Genomic DNA, 11,435 nt, shown 5'->3' on the forward strand with positions numbered 1-11,435 from the left:
CACAGATTAAGTCACACAACAGAGCAGGCCCCGCTTAGGTGGCTGGAAATTCTCCTGTTTTCAGTCTACTATCAATTATTCTTATTCCCAGGCCACTATCTCAACAATCCCTTATCTCAGGGCTGGGAGTAGCAGCTCGCACCTATAATCCAGGCACTCTGGGAGGCCGAAGCAGGCTGATTACTTGAGCTCAGGAGTTCAGAGATAAGCCGGAGCAAGAGACCCCCATCTCTACTAAAAATAGAAAAAACTAGCCCGGCATAGTGGCACACACCATAGTCCCAGCTACTCTGGGACTGAGGGAAAAAGACTGCACAAGCCCAAGAGTTTGAGGTTGCTGTGAGTTATGATACTAAAGCACTCTACCAAGGGCAGGAGAGTGAGACTCTATCTCAAAAAAAAAAAAAAAAATCCCTTATCTCAAATCTTTTTTTTTTTTTTTTTTGTAGAGACAGAGTCTCACTTTACTGCCCTTGGTAGAGTGCCGTGGCATCACACGGCTCACAGCAACCTCCAGCTCTTGGGCTTATGTGATTCTCTTGCCTCAGCCTCCCGAGCAGCTGGGACTACAGGCGCCCGCCACAATGCCCGGCTATTTTTTTTGTTGCAGTTTGGCCGGGGCTGGGTTTGAACCCGCCACCCTTGGCATATGGGGAGCGCCCTACTCACTGAGCCACAGGCGCTGCCCCCTTATCTCAAATCTTATCTTAGCCAAGTCCACGCAGATTTTATTCTAAGGCAGGACCCACTGGCCAGAAGGAATCTGCCCCACTGGCTCCTAGTCAGCCACATGGATGTTTGTGAACAGCTGTTAGGTAGGAGGCTGGAGCAGGGAGGAGGAAGAGCAGGCTAACTTCTGCCCCCAAGCCTATCACTTTGTCCGTCAGAGATCTACAGGGATGACTGACAAAACCCCAATTCGAACCAAAAACCAGGAAGTCCATAGGCATAACTGACTTCTGATGCAGTTGGGTTCAGAGGCTCAAAGGGTATCTCCAAGAGGTTGTCTTAGTTCTAATGTTTAGTTCTTCCTGGGGATGTGGCCTTATTTTCAGGTAGGTTCCCCATGTGTAGTAGTCCCAAATATACGTCCATGCAGCACAGGAGTGGCAGAGAGACCCTCCCTCTATCACACAGAAGACCACGTTTGGCCCAAACTCTAAGATCTTGCAGACGGCCAGGCGCCTTGGCTCATGCCTGTAATCCTAGCACTCTGGGAGGCCAAGGTGCATGGATCTCCTGACCTCATGACCAGCTTAAGCAAAAGCAAGACTCTCCACTAGAAATATAAAAAAATGAGGCAAGAGGGGCGGCGCCTGTGGCTCAGTCGGTAGGGCACCGGCCCCATATGCCGAGGGTGGCGGGTTCAAACCGGCCCCGGCCAAACTGCAACCAAAAAATAGCCGGGCGTTGTGGCGGGCGCCTGTAGTCCCAGCTACTCGGGAGGCTGAGGCAAGAGAATCGCTTAAGCCCAGGAGTTGGAGGTTGCTGTGAGCTGTGTGAGGCCACGGCACTCTACCGAGGGCCATAAAGTGAGACTCTGTCTCTACGAAAAAAAAAAAAAAATGAGGCAAGAGGATCACTTAAGTCTGAGTTTGAGGTTGCTGTGAGCTGTGGTGGCCTTGGCACTCTTCTCAGGGCAACAGCTTGAGACTCTGTCTCAAAAAAAGAAAAAAAAGAGAGAGAGATCTTGCAGAGGAATAACGAATGTGAAAGGGTAGTTCATCCCCCCAAAGAAGATAACTCCTCAACAAAAGTGTATTGGCCACCAATCTCTACTGCAATCATGCCTATGTTCGTTCTGACCACAAATAGTGCCTGGCACATCTTAGGCGCTCAGTAGACAAAGCCAGGCTTTGAGGATGCAAGGGTGAATAAAATTCAGCCATCTGGGGTTGAGATGACTAGAGCAGAGTGTCCACATGGAATGCTGGGAAGAGGGCTCACGGGGCCTGATGGGGACACTGGTACAGCCCAGGTTAGTTCTGCTTTGAGGGGACTTTGGTAGGAAGGACAAGTGCACAAATTGTCCCTTGGGAGGATCTGGATTGACCCTGAACATCCAAAAAGGCACCCAGCTCCTCAGGGCTTTCCACCAAGGTTCTTGCCCACCCACCCTGAAGACATTATGGCCTTTCCCTTCCTCTGGGAAGGCAGGAAGCATCCTGCCAACACCAGCCTCCTCTGGGCTGGAGGTCCCTGCTCCCTCACTCTGGTCTCTACTCCCCCCTCTCCCCATGTGGGGAACAGGACTTCCCTTCGCTATTCACAGAGATAGTTATGCCCATTGGGCCACCCTGTGTTCTAATACAGGATTTCTCCATCTTGGCACTATTGACATTTGAGCCAGATGGCTCTTTGTCATGGGGGCTTGGCTGAGCATAATGGGGTGTCTAAAAGCATCCCTGGCCTCTACCTGTTAGATGCCAGTAGCCCCACCCACACCCCACCCTTGCTAGGTGTGACAACCTCTCCGGCATTGCCACATGTCCTCGTGGAAGGCAAAGCCATGCCTAGTAGACAGCCACTGCTCTGGTGCTTTCTCTCCTCACCCCCTGCCCACTCATCTTGCCCCCACCTCATACCCCAGCTTTGAGAGAGGAGCAGCCCCATCCTCTGGGAAGGCAAGCTACTTCTCCCTGAGGAGACATTCGTTGGTGCTTGCCTATGTTGACCCAAGAACACTGCCCAAGCTGGGGGTTCTAGAATGTTAAGCAGAGGTCTGTGCCATCATCCTGTGTTCTTCCTTTCTAATACTCAGAAGCTTCCTCAGTGGTTAAGTTCACGAGAGGAATGTAGAGGAGAGAATCAACTATACCCCCAGACCCCTGCAGCCTGAGCAGCTGCCCCCTGCCTGGAGGAAGGCAGAGCCTCTGTGGGCCCTGACTGCAGCAAGGAGCAGCTGCCCACGTGTGTTACAGAGAGGGGCATCAGAGCCGTCCAAATGAGAAAGTGACAAGCGGAGAGGAGCCAGGGCCTTCTGAGCACCTTCCCGTGAGGCTTGGGGCAGGGATGCCAAGGCCTGAGATGACAGGGTGGTATTTTATTTCCTCCTTCCTGCCCGGGGGTCACACAGCCCCTTGAAACAGTACCTTGATGGTAACTGGTGATGCCCACATAGTATTCTCTGGACAGGCCCTGGGCATGTGGTCATGGAACTCTATAGCGTTTCTAGAGAAAGTGTGAGTTCATGTCCATCAGCCCTCCAGAGAGGCTTCAAGGGGCTTCTTGGGGTATATGGTGGTCTCAGGAGCACACAGGGGCCAGGTCATCTTCCTTCCTTCACTACTGAAACCCGTGGGTGGGCTGTGTCTTGATCCTTGTAGTTGGTGTATGAGGCCTGCTGGACGTCCTGAGACCTTCCCACAGAGGTCTGAGGGGAGACAAGCCAGGAAAAGGCAGACTGGGTTTTGTAGGGTAGGGTGTGGTGCACAGGGTCTGCAGCAGTGGGACGTCCTGCAGGAGCATGTCGAACTGAACATACAGCATGTGTCTGCCCGTGTGTCGGAAAGCACAGTGTGCGCACAGGTCAGTACGGCTTTGCACACATTCCTGTGTGCATGCGTAGGCACAATCCCAGTGTGGGCTACATGGAGGAAAAACGGGTGTACACGTGACACATTGCAAGTGCCCAGCATAATGTACAGCACAGGCTGCAAAGAGAGGCCTGTGGGTGCAAAGATGCCGGTGTCACTAAAGGTGTCAGTGAAGGTGTCACACAGGGTAGGCTGTATAGAGACACAAGCAGGGGCATTGTGTGGTGTGTGATTGGTGGAAATGTTGGAATAATGGAACGCGCAGAGGAAGGATGTGGGTACCGGGTTGTAGCCAACACTGCAGCAAGTGCTGAGTCAAAGTTTCTATCACTCTGGCTGTTACACTCCTGTCTCTCTACCAAGGACAGCCAGGACGTTAGGGCCAAGCAACACTTGGCATGGGAGAGAACGCTGGGTCTTAGTTCATTGTCTGCTGCCAGAGCAGAATGCCACAAACTCAATGACTTATAAAGAAAATACGTTTGGGCAGCGCCTGTGGCTCAGTGAGTAGGGCGCCAGCCCCATATGCCGAGGGTGGCAGGTTCAAACCCAGCCCCGGCCAAACTGCAACAAAAAAATAGCCGGGCACTGTGGCGGGTAGTCCCAGCTGCTCGGGAGGCTGAGGCAAGAGAATCGCGTAAGCCCAAGAGTTAGAGGTTGCTGTGAGCGGGGTGACACCACGGCACTCTACCCGAGGGCGGTACAGTGAGACTCTGTCTCTACAAAAAAGAAAGAAAGAAAGAAAGAAAATACATTTATTTGGTTCACAGTTCTGGAAACTGGGAAGCCCACAAGCACAGCACTGGCGTCTGTGAGGGTCGTCCCGTGGGGAAAGGTATCACGTGGTCATGAAGTGTGCTGTAAGAGACAGAGGGATGGGGCTGAACTCGCCCTGTGTCAGGAGCCCACTTCTACAAGAACAGCAGGAGTCTGTTCAGGAGTGCAAAGCCCTCATGGCCTAACCACCTCTTACAGGTCAGAACGGCAATTAAGCTTCCAACACATGGTACTATGCATATAATATTACAACTAAAGGGCCACTTTTATTCTGCCTCCTTTGCCTTCCTTAGATGTTTGTTCTTCCTTGTCTGTTTATGTTTTTAATGGTGTCAGGCTGAGCTTTTGACCTTTGAGTGTCAAAGTACCCATATTCATGCAGCCAACAGAGTGCACACTTGAACCCGTAAGCATCCTTTCTCTTCTCAGACAGATGGGACACATGACGGTCTATATTCCTCAGAGAATGTGCATATGGAAGAATGGTTTTTATTGTAGCATGAACTTTGGAATTAAGAATTGAGTTTGAGGGCGGCACCCATAGCTCAGTGGGTAGGGAGCCATCCACATACACCCAGACTGGTGGGTTCAAACCCAGCCCGGGCCAGCTAAACAACAATGACAACTGCAACAACAACAAAAAAATAGCCAGGCATTGTGGCATTGGGAGGCTGAGGCAAGGGAATCACTTAAGTCCAAGAGTTTGAGATTGCTGTGAGCTGTGATGTCACAGCACTCTACCGAGGGTGACACAGTAAGACTCTGTCTCAAAAAAAAAAAAAAGAATTGAGTTTGAGGGTGGCGCCCATAGCTCAGTGGGTAGGGTGCCAGCCACATACACTGAGGCTGGCGGGTTCAAACCCAGCCTAGGACAGCTAAAACAACAATGACAACTGCAACAACAAAAATAGCCAGGCATGGCTAGGCACCAGTAGGTAGTCCCAGCTACTTGGGAGGTTTTGGCAAAAGAATTGCTTAAGCTGTCAATGAATCCCCAACAATAAAAAAAATAAATAAATAAAGAATTGCTTAAGCTGGGCACCAGCCCCATATACTGAGGGTGGCAGGTTTGAACCCAGCACCAGCCAAATTGCAACAAAAAAAATAGCCGGGCGTTGTGGCGGGTGCCTGTAGTCCCAGCTATTCGGGAGGCTGAGGCAAGAGAATTGCCTAAGCCCAAGAGCTGGAGGTTGCTGTGAGCTATAATGCCATAGCACTCTACTGAGGGCGACAAAATGAGACTCTGTCTCTAAAAAAAAAAATCACTGCTTGTGAGGCTGAGGCAAGAGAATCGTGTAAGCCCAAGAGTTAGAGGTTGCTGTGAGGCGTGTGACGCCACGGCACTCTACCCCAGGGGGACAGCTTGAGACTCTGTCTCAAAAAAACAAAAAAAATTGAGTTTGAACCCTGCTCTACCACATACTTGCTAAAAGCTTTGGACAAGTCATAAACCTCTTAATCCTCCTTACCACCCAATTTCTCATCAATAAAATGGGGAAGCAGAGCTACCACCCCCTGTGGCAGCTATGCAAATGAGAGGAGCTCCAGGAGCTCCCGGGGTAAAACACGGACACAGAAGGGCACATTCACAAATGTCCACTCTGCGTTGAGTGTAGGAGAGCAGGACAGCCTTTACTGCAGCCTCAGAGACTCCTGCAGGACAGAGAAGCTAACAGCTCAGTCTCACCCCAAGGGCAGAACCTTGCTGGGAGGCCCCATTCTCCCTCTTTGCAACCACTGCTCTAAACCCTTGCATTAGCCTACAGGGAAACCCACCGAGGAAAAACAAGAACGGAGAGCCCGCACATCATCAAAGCCAACAGGCGCACATTCAGAGGCACATCAGGTGGATGGGAATATGTTGGGGGCAGCAAGACGGAGGCAGAGGTGAAGCTGTTTACTACCCAGGCTGGCTCAGGCAGAAGGCAGCCAAGCCCTTCCCTACTAAAGACTATCCCTATAGGCCCCACACTCTGCTTGGGTCCTCAACTGATGTTCAAACCTGCCTGCACCCAGGGTGTTGTGGCAGTGACCTGTAATTCCAGCTACTTGGGAGGTGGAGGCAAGAGAATTGCGTAAGCCCAAGAGCTTGAGGTTGCTGTGAACTGTGACATCACAGCACTCTACCCACGTCGACAGCTTCAGACTTTGTCTCAAAAAAAAGAAGTTTGGGTCCGTGAGTAGGGCACTGGCCCCATATACCGAGGGTGGTGGGTTCAAATCCTGCCCAGGCCAAACTGCAACAAAAAAATAGCCGGGTGTTGTGGTGGGAGCCTGTAGTCCCAGATACTTAGGAAGCTGAGGCAAGAGAATCACCTAAGCCCAAGAGCTAGAGGTTGCTGTGAGCTGTGACCCCATGGCATTCTACCAAGGGTGACAAAGTGAGACTCTGTCTCTAAAAAAAAAAAAAAAAAATCCCCAGCTCAGAGTCCACCTCCTGGGAAACCCAAAATAGCCCCTCCCTACTCCTGAAAAGGGGGAAAGTGATATTGGGCAGAGATCACTGCCCAGGACACCTCCCGCCCACCCCAGTCTCCATGCCATGTCGCCTCTACAGTGGGGGGGTGTAGGTGGGTTGTGACATGCAGGGGACCTGCAGAGAGCCCGTGCAGGGTGCTTCCTCTCAACAGGTGTGACCCAGCATGTTTTGCCACAGGGAGGTTTCAAGCCTTCTATGATGCGGGTGGGGAGTATGGGGAGAAACACTGTGTGTGTGTGTGTGCGTGTGTGTGTGTGTGTGTGAACTGTGTTTGTGCTCCAGGCTGTCATCCCTGTTGAAGGGCACAGCAAGGGTAGAGAGACAAAAGAATGTCACCTGCTTGTTGGATTTAGCAACACACAGGACCTCTGCGGCAAAAGCCACCTGCTCTGTGGGCTCCCCAGAGATGTGAGCGTGCAGATACACACAGCCTCTCTACCTCCAGGCACAAAACACACAGCCCACATTCCACACCTCCGTCGTGGTGCAGAGATGGGAAAAACTTAGCTTAGGTGACCTTTAGTGGAAGAGGTAACGCTGACCCTGGTGTCAGCTCCTGGACCCAGCCGGATCTAGCCGTTAGCCTGTGTTTCTCACCTGTGCAAAACCTTTCAGTCTTCACAATACGTGTCCGCTCATTCCTCAAATGCTCCCAGGAGTCTGAGACGTGCGTTCACTGCACTAGGGGCCAGACTCACCTGTACCCCACCTTATTCTTAATTTCAGGTTAATGTGACAGTACAAACAACCAGGTCACAATATTTGAATGTGTTAGGTAGAGTCCCTCTTGTAGTTGTGTTCCACACCCAAAAGGCTGCCATACACCCCACAATGGGCCCATTAAGTGGCAGCCACCTTTTGACTTCGAGCTCAGGCTGGTTCTACCTGGCTCATTGTGTGTTCTAGAGGGCAAGCCAGGGTCTCACAGTGGAGGGATTGGTTGGCTTCGGCCCCCACAAATGAATTCATCCTCTTTGCCCTCTTTCTGGCTCTGAAGCTCCATTTATGATCTGTCCCAGCTCCCTCTTCTCCAGCGCAAGCTGCACAGATGGCCAGTTTCCCTACCACCTGGAAGGAGGGAGTTCCTGGCCACCCTGCCAGTGAGGACTTTGCTGAACAAACTTCAGGCAGTGGACTGTGTCCATGCCAGGGGGTTCCAAGTGAAGGAAGGATTTGCCTGCACCTCCAATAATTCCTCTGCCCAGTCTAGACACTGATAGCTCACTGGCAAACCGTGCACCTCTTGGGGCCACGCTGCTTGTTAACTTGCTGATTGAAGTTAGTTTCTCTCTGGGGCCACTGGAGTTGAGCAGGAGAGCCTGTGGAAGGGAGGGGTTCCTGGTCCTTGTACCCTCAGAATGACAGTAATACTGATGGCAATTTGCATTAATCTGGAACTTTACCAAACACTCAGATGCCAGATCTCATGTGCCATGGAATCTTCTCTATTCCTAGGGATGGGGCATGGTCTCGCTACACTAGCTGGGCTGCAACCTGGACTTTAATGCCAAGCAAGCTTGGTGTGGATGCCCAGGGCACCTGCCATTTTGAGACTGCAGTGAGCCCTGGACATGGGAAGTGCCAGCTGGTACATGGAGTAAATGCTCAGTCCTCACCACTCTCATTACTATTATCACCTCATCTCTATCCCCAGAGAAGCCCCTGGTTACAGGTGTGAGTGAACCCAGTAAATGTCTGCTCCGTCACGTCCCATCCTCTGGCTCATGGCCCATGTCAGAGGGCAGGCCAACCTCTGAAGGCCCAGCCCGCTTTAAGGACTGCCAAATGCAAGGGCCTCCTTTGCTATGGTAGATTTTATGTTGACTCTATGATCACAATGAAATGGGAACATAAGTCATCAAGAGGCCAGGAAAAGGTGCCACTTGCCCATGAACCCTGCTAATTCCATGCAGGTGCAAGTCTTCAGCCTTCCGGGCAATGCTGGTCCTTGAGTGGAGTGATGGGCTCGGTGGACACCAGCAACCTGCCCCTGGAACTCTTGCAGCACACCAGGAAGCTGTCCAGGAATGGGAAAGGAGCGTTATCTCCATCCTTCTCATTCTGCTTCAGACGAGAAATGGTGACCCATGATCACCTCCAAACTCAGGCTTCTTTTCTTATTTAGAGTATGTCAAGTTTCTTCCTATCTTTGTTTTTCTTTATGGAGACTTTTACTATAAAATTGTTAAGCTAAGCCAGGCATGGTGCCTCACACCTATAACTCTGGAAGGCTGAGGCAGGTGGATTGCTTAATATCAGGAGTTCAAGACCAGTCTGAGCAAGAGTGAGACTCCAGGCTCTGCGCCTGGGGCTGTTGTGCCTCAGGGGGAGCCCAGCTCTCCTTTTGCCTCTGTATTAGCAAAAGCCATTTTTAACCCATTACAGACTTGCCTTGTGCGGCTTATGTGGGACAGTTTAACCCACAGGGGCTCAAGCGGCGAAGGCGCCAGCCACATACACCTGAGCTGGCTGGTTCAAATCCAGCCTGGGCCCGGCAAACAACAATGACGGCTGCAACCAAAAAATAGCCTGGCATTGTGGCAGGCGCCTGTGGTCCCAGCTACTTGGGAGGCGGAGGCAGGAGAATAGCTTGAGCCCAGGAGTTGCTGTGAGAAGTGTGATGCCATAGCACTCTACAGAAGGCAACAAAGTGAGACTCTGTCTCAAAAAAAAAAAAAAAAAAAGTTAAGCTTATATAAAATATAAAATATAAGCGCTATGAAACGTATTTGGAACTCAGGACAAATCACCAGGAGAAAAAGAGAACTGTTTTCTAGGCTCTTTGGTTAAAAAGCTGCTCCTCCAATATGAAGTGTTAGTAGATAGTCAAGAAATCATCCTAAGAAATTCAGTGTACAGTTTTAGCCAACCTACTAATTTTCATTGCTATTACTGTAGTTTAGTCAACGTTTATTGAGGTATATTCCGTGTGAGACACTCTGATGAGTTGAATAAAACATCAAATACAGTACCTTTTTAATTATTATTTACCAGTTTTATGTTAACATTTTTTTTTTTTGGCTGGGGTTGGGTTTGAACCCGCCATCTCCAGCATATGGGGCTGGCACCCTACTCCGTTGAGCCACAGGCGCCGCCCTTAAGTTAACATTTTTGCCACACTCATGCTCACTGTCTCTCTTCCCTCTGAAATGTAAGTTGCAGACATCATGACACTTTACTCCTAAATGCTCTAGCTTCTATCTTCTAAGAACAAGGATCATTCTTCCACATGATGACCATACCACTATCAATCGCAAGGTATTTACCACAGACATAATAACAATGCATTCCATACCAGCATTTTCCCAATTGTCCTAGTAAGGTTCTCTGTAGCTTTTTGTTTTTTGCTTTTTTAGAGTTAATCCAGGATCCGCTTGTGGATCCCTCATTGCATTTGGCTTTTTCCTAACGTTATGATAAATACCAAGCTCTATAAAGAAAGATATAGAGTTCTTGAAGACTTCTGAGAAAGAGCCTTTAGACACAAAAGCAAAAAATCTTCCCCCAAAGGACACCTGGATGCTGCACAATTCTCAGTCCGCACTACAGATGGGCAAATTATTTCTTAGAGGGGCATGGAGGGCTTCTAATTATTCCAACAGATTAATGCCATCTGCTCCCTACATGAAGGGAGATCTTGGGCCCTGATCAGGGTCCAGCTCATGTCCTCTCACAAGTAGTATGTCCTCTGAGGGTCAATCTGTGCTGGGCATGGTTTGGGTAGTGGGGATGCAGAAAAAAAAGGAGGGGGGACAAAAATTGAAAAATATGCCCTCACAGGGTTTATGAGTCTAGCTGGGGCAAGGTGGGGGGGAGGACAGAGACAGAAAAAGCCAGGGAACTAAAATAAGACTAAAGTGCTGAGGCAAAGTAGATTCCAGGGGAACCAACATTGGGAGCAAGGGAAATAGCAGAAATAGCCATGTCTATACTGGAGTCTGAAGGAGAATGAGCTAGCTGAAGGCCATGGAAGAGTATTCTCAGCCAGCAAAACAGCCCAGGGGACGGTCCAGAGGTGAGAAGGGCTGCATGTGTACAAACAACACTCACAAGCTCAGTTATGTGTTGAGTTTGATTGGGAGGAAAGCCATGAAATTGAGAATGGAAGGCTGGGCCAGAGCCAGCCCTCGCTGGACCTTATAACGTGTGTTACAGTGCTTGGACTTCATCTTGAGACCAGTGAGGGGTCACATGACTGGGTGCTCACAGGTGGCAGGAGCCTGGATCTAAGATTGTGGAGGAGGGGACGGAGAGATGGGAACGCGTGTAAGACATTTTGGAGAGAGGATCAAAGGCTCTTGTAGACAAATTAGACGTAGGGAGTAAAGAAAAGGGAGAAACTGGGCGGCGCCTGTGGCTCAGTCAGTAAGGCGCCAGCCCCATATGCCGAGGGTGGTGGGTTCAAACCCGGCCCCGGGCAAATTGCAACCAAAAAATAGCCGGGCGCTGTGGCGGGCGCCTGTAGTCCCAGCTACTCGGGAGGCTGAGGCAAGAGAATCACTTAAGCCCAGGAGTTGGAGGTTGCTGTGAGCTGTGTGATGCTACGGCACTCTACTGAGGGCCATAAGGTGAGACTCTGTCCCTATTAAAAAAAAGGACCAGTGGTCTGCTGTTGTAAACAAAGATTTTTTTTTTTTTTGTAG

Source organism: Nycticebus coucang, chromosome 17 (genome assembly GCF_027406575.1).
Source record: "Nycticebus coucang isolate mNycCou1 chromosome 17, mNycCou1.pri, whole genome shotgun sequence".
Classification (NCBI taxonomy): domain Eukaryota; kingdom Metazoa; phylum Chordata; class Mammalia; order Primates; family Lorisidae; genus Nycticebus; species Nycticebus coucang.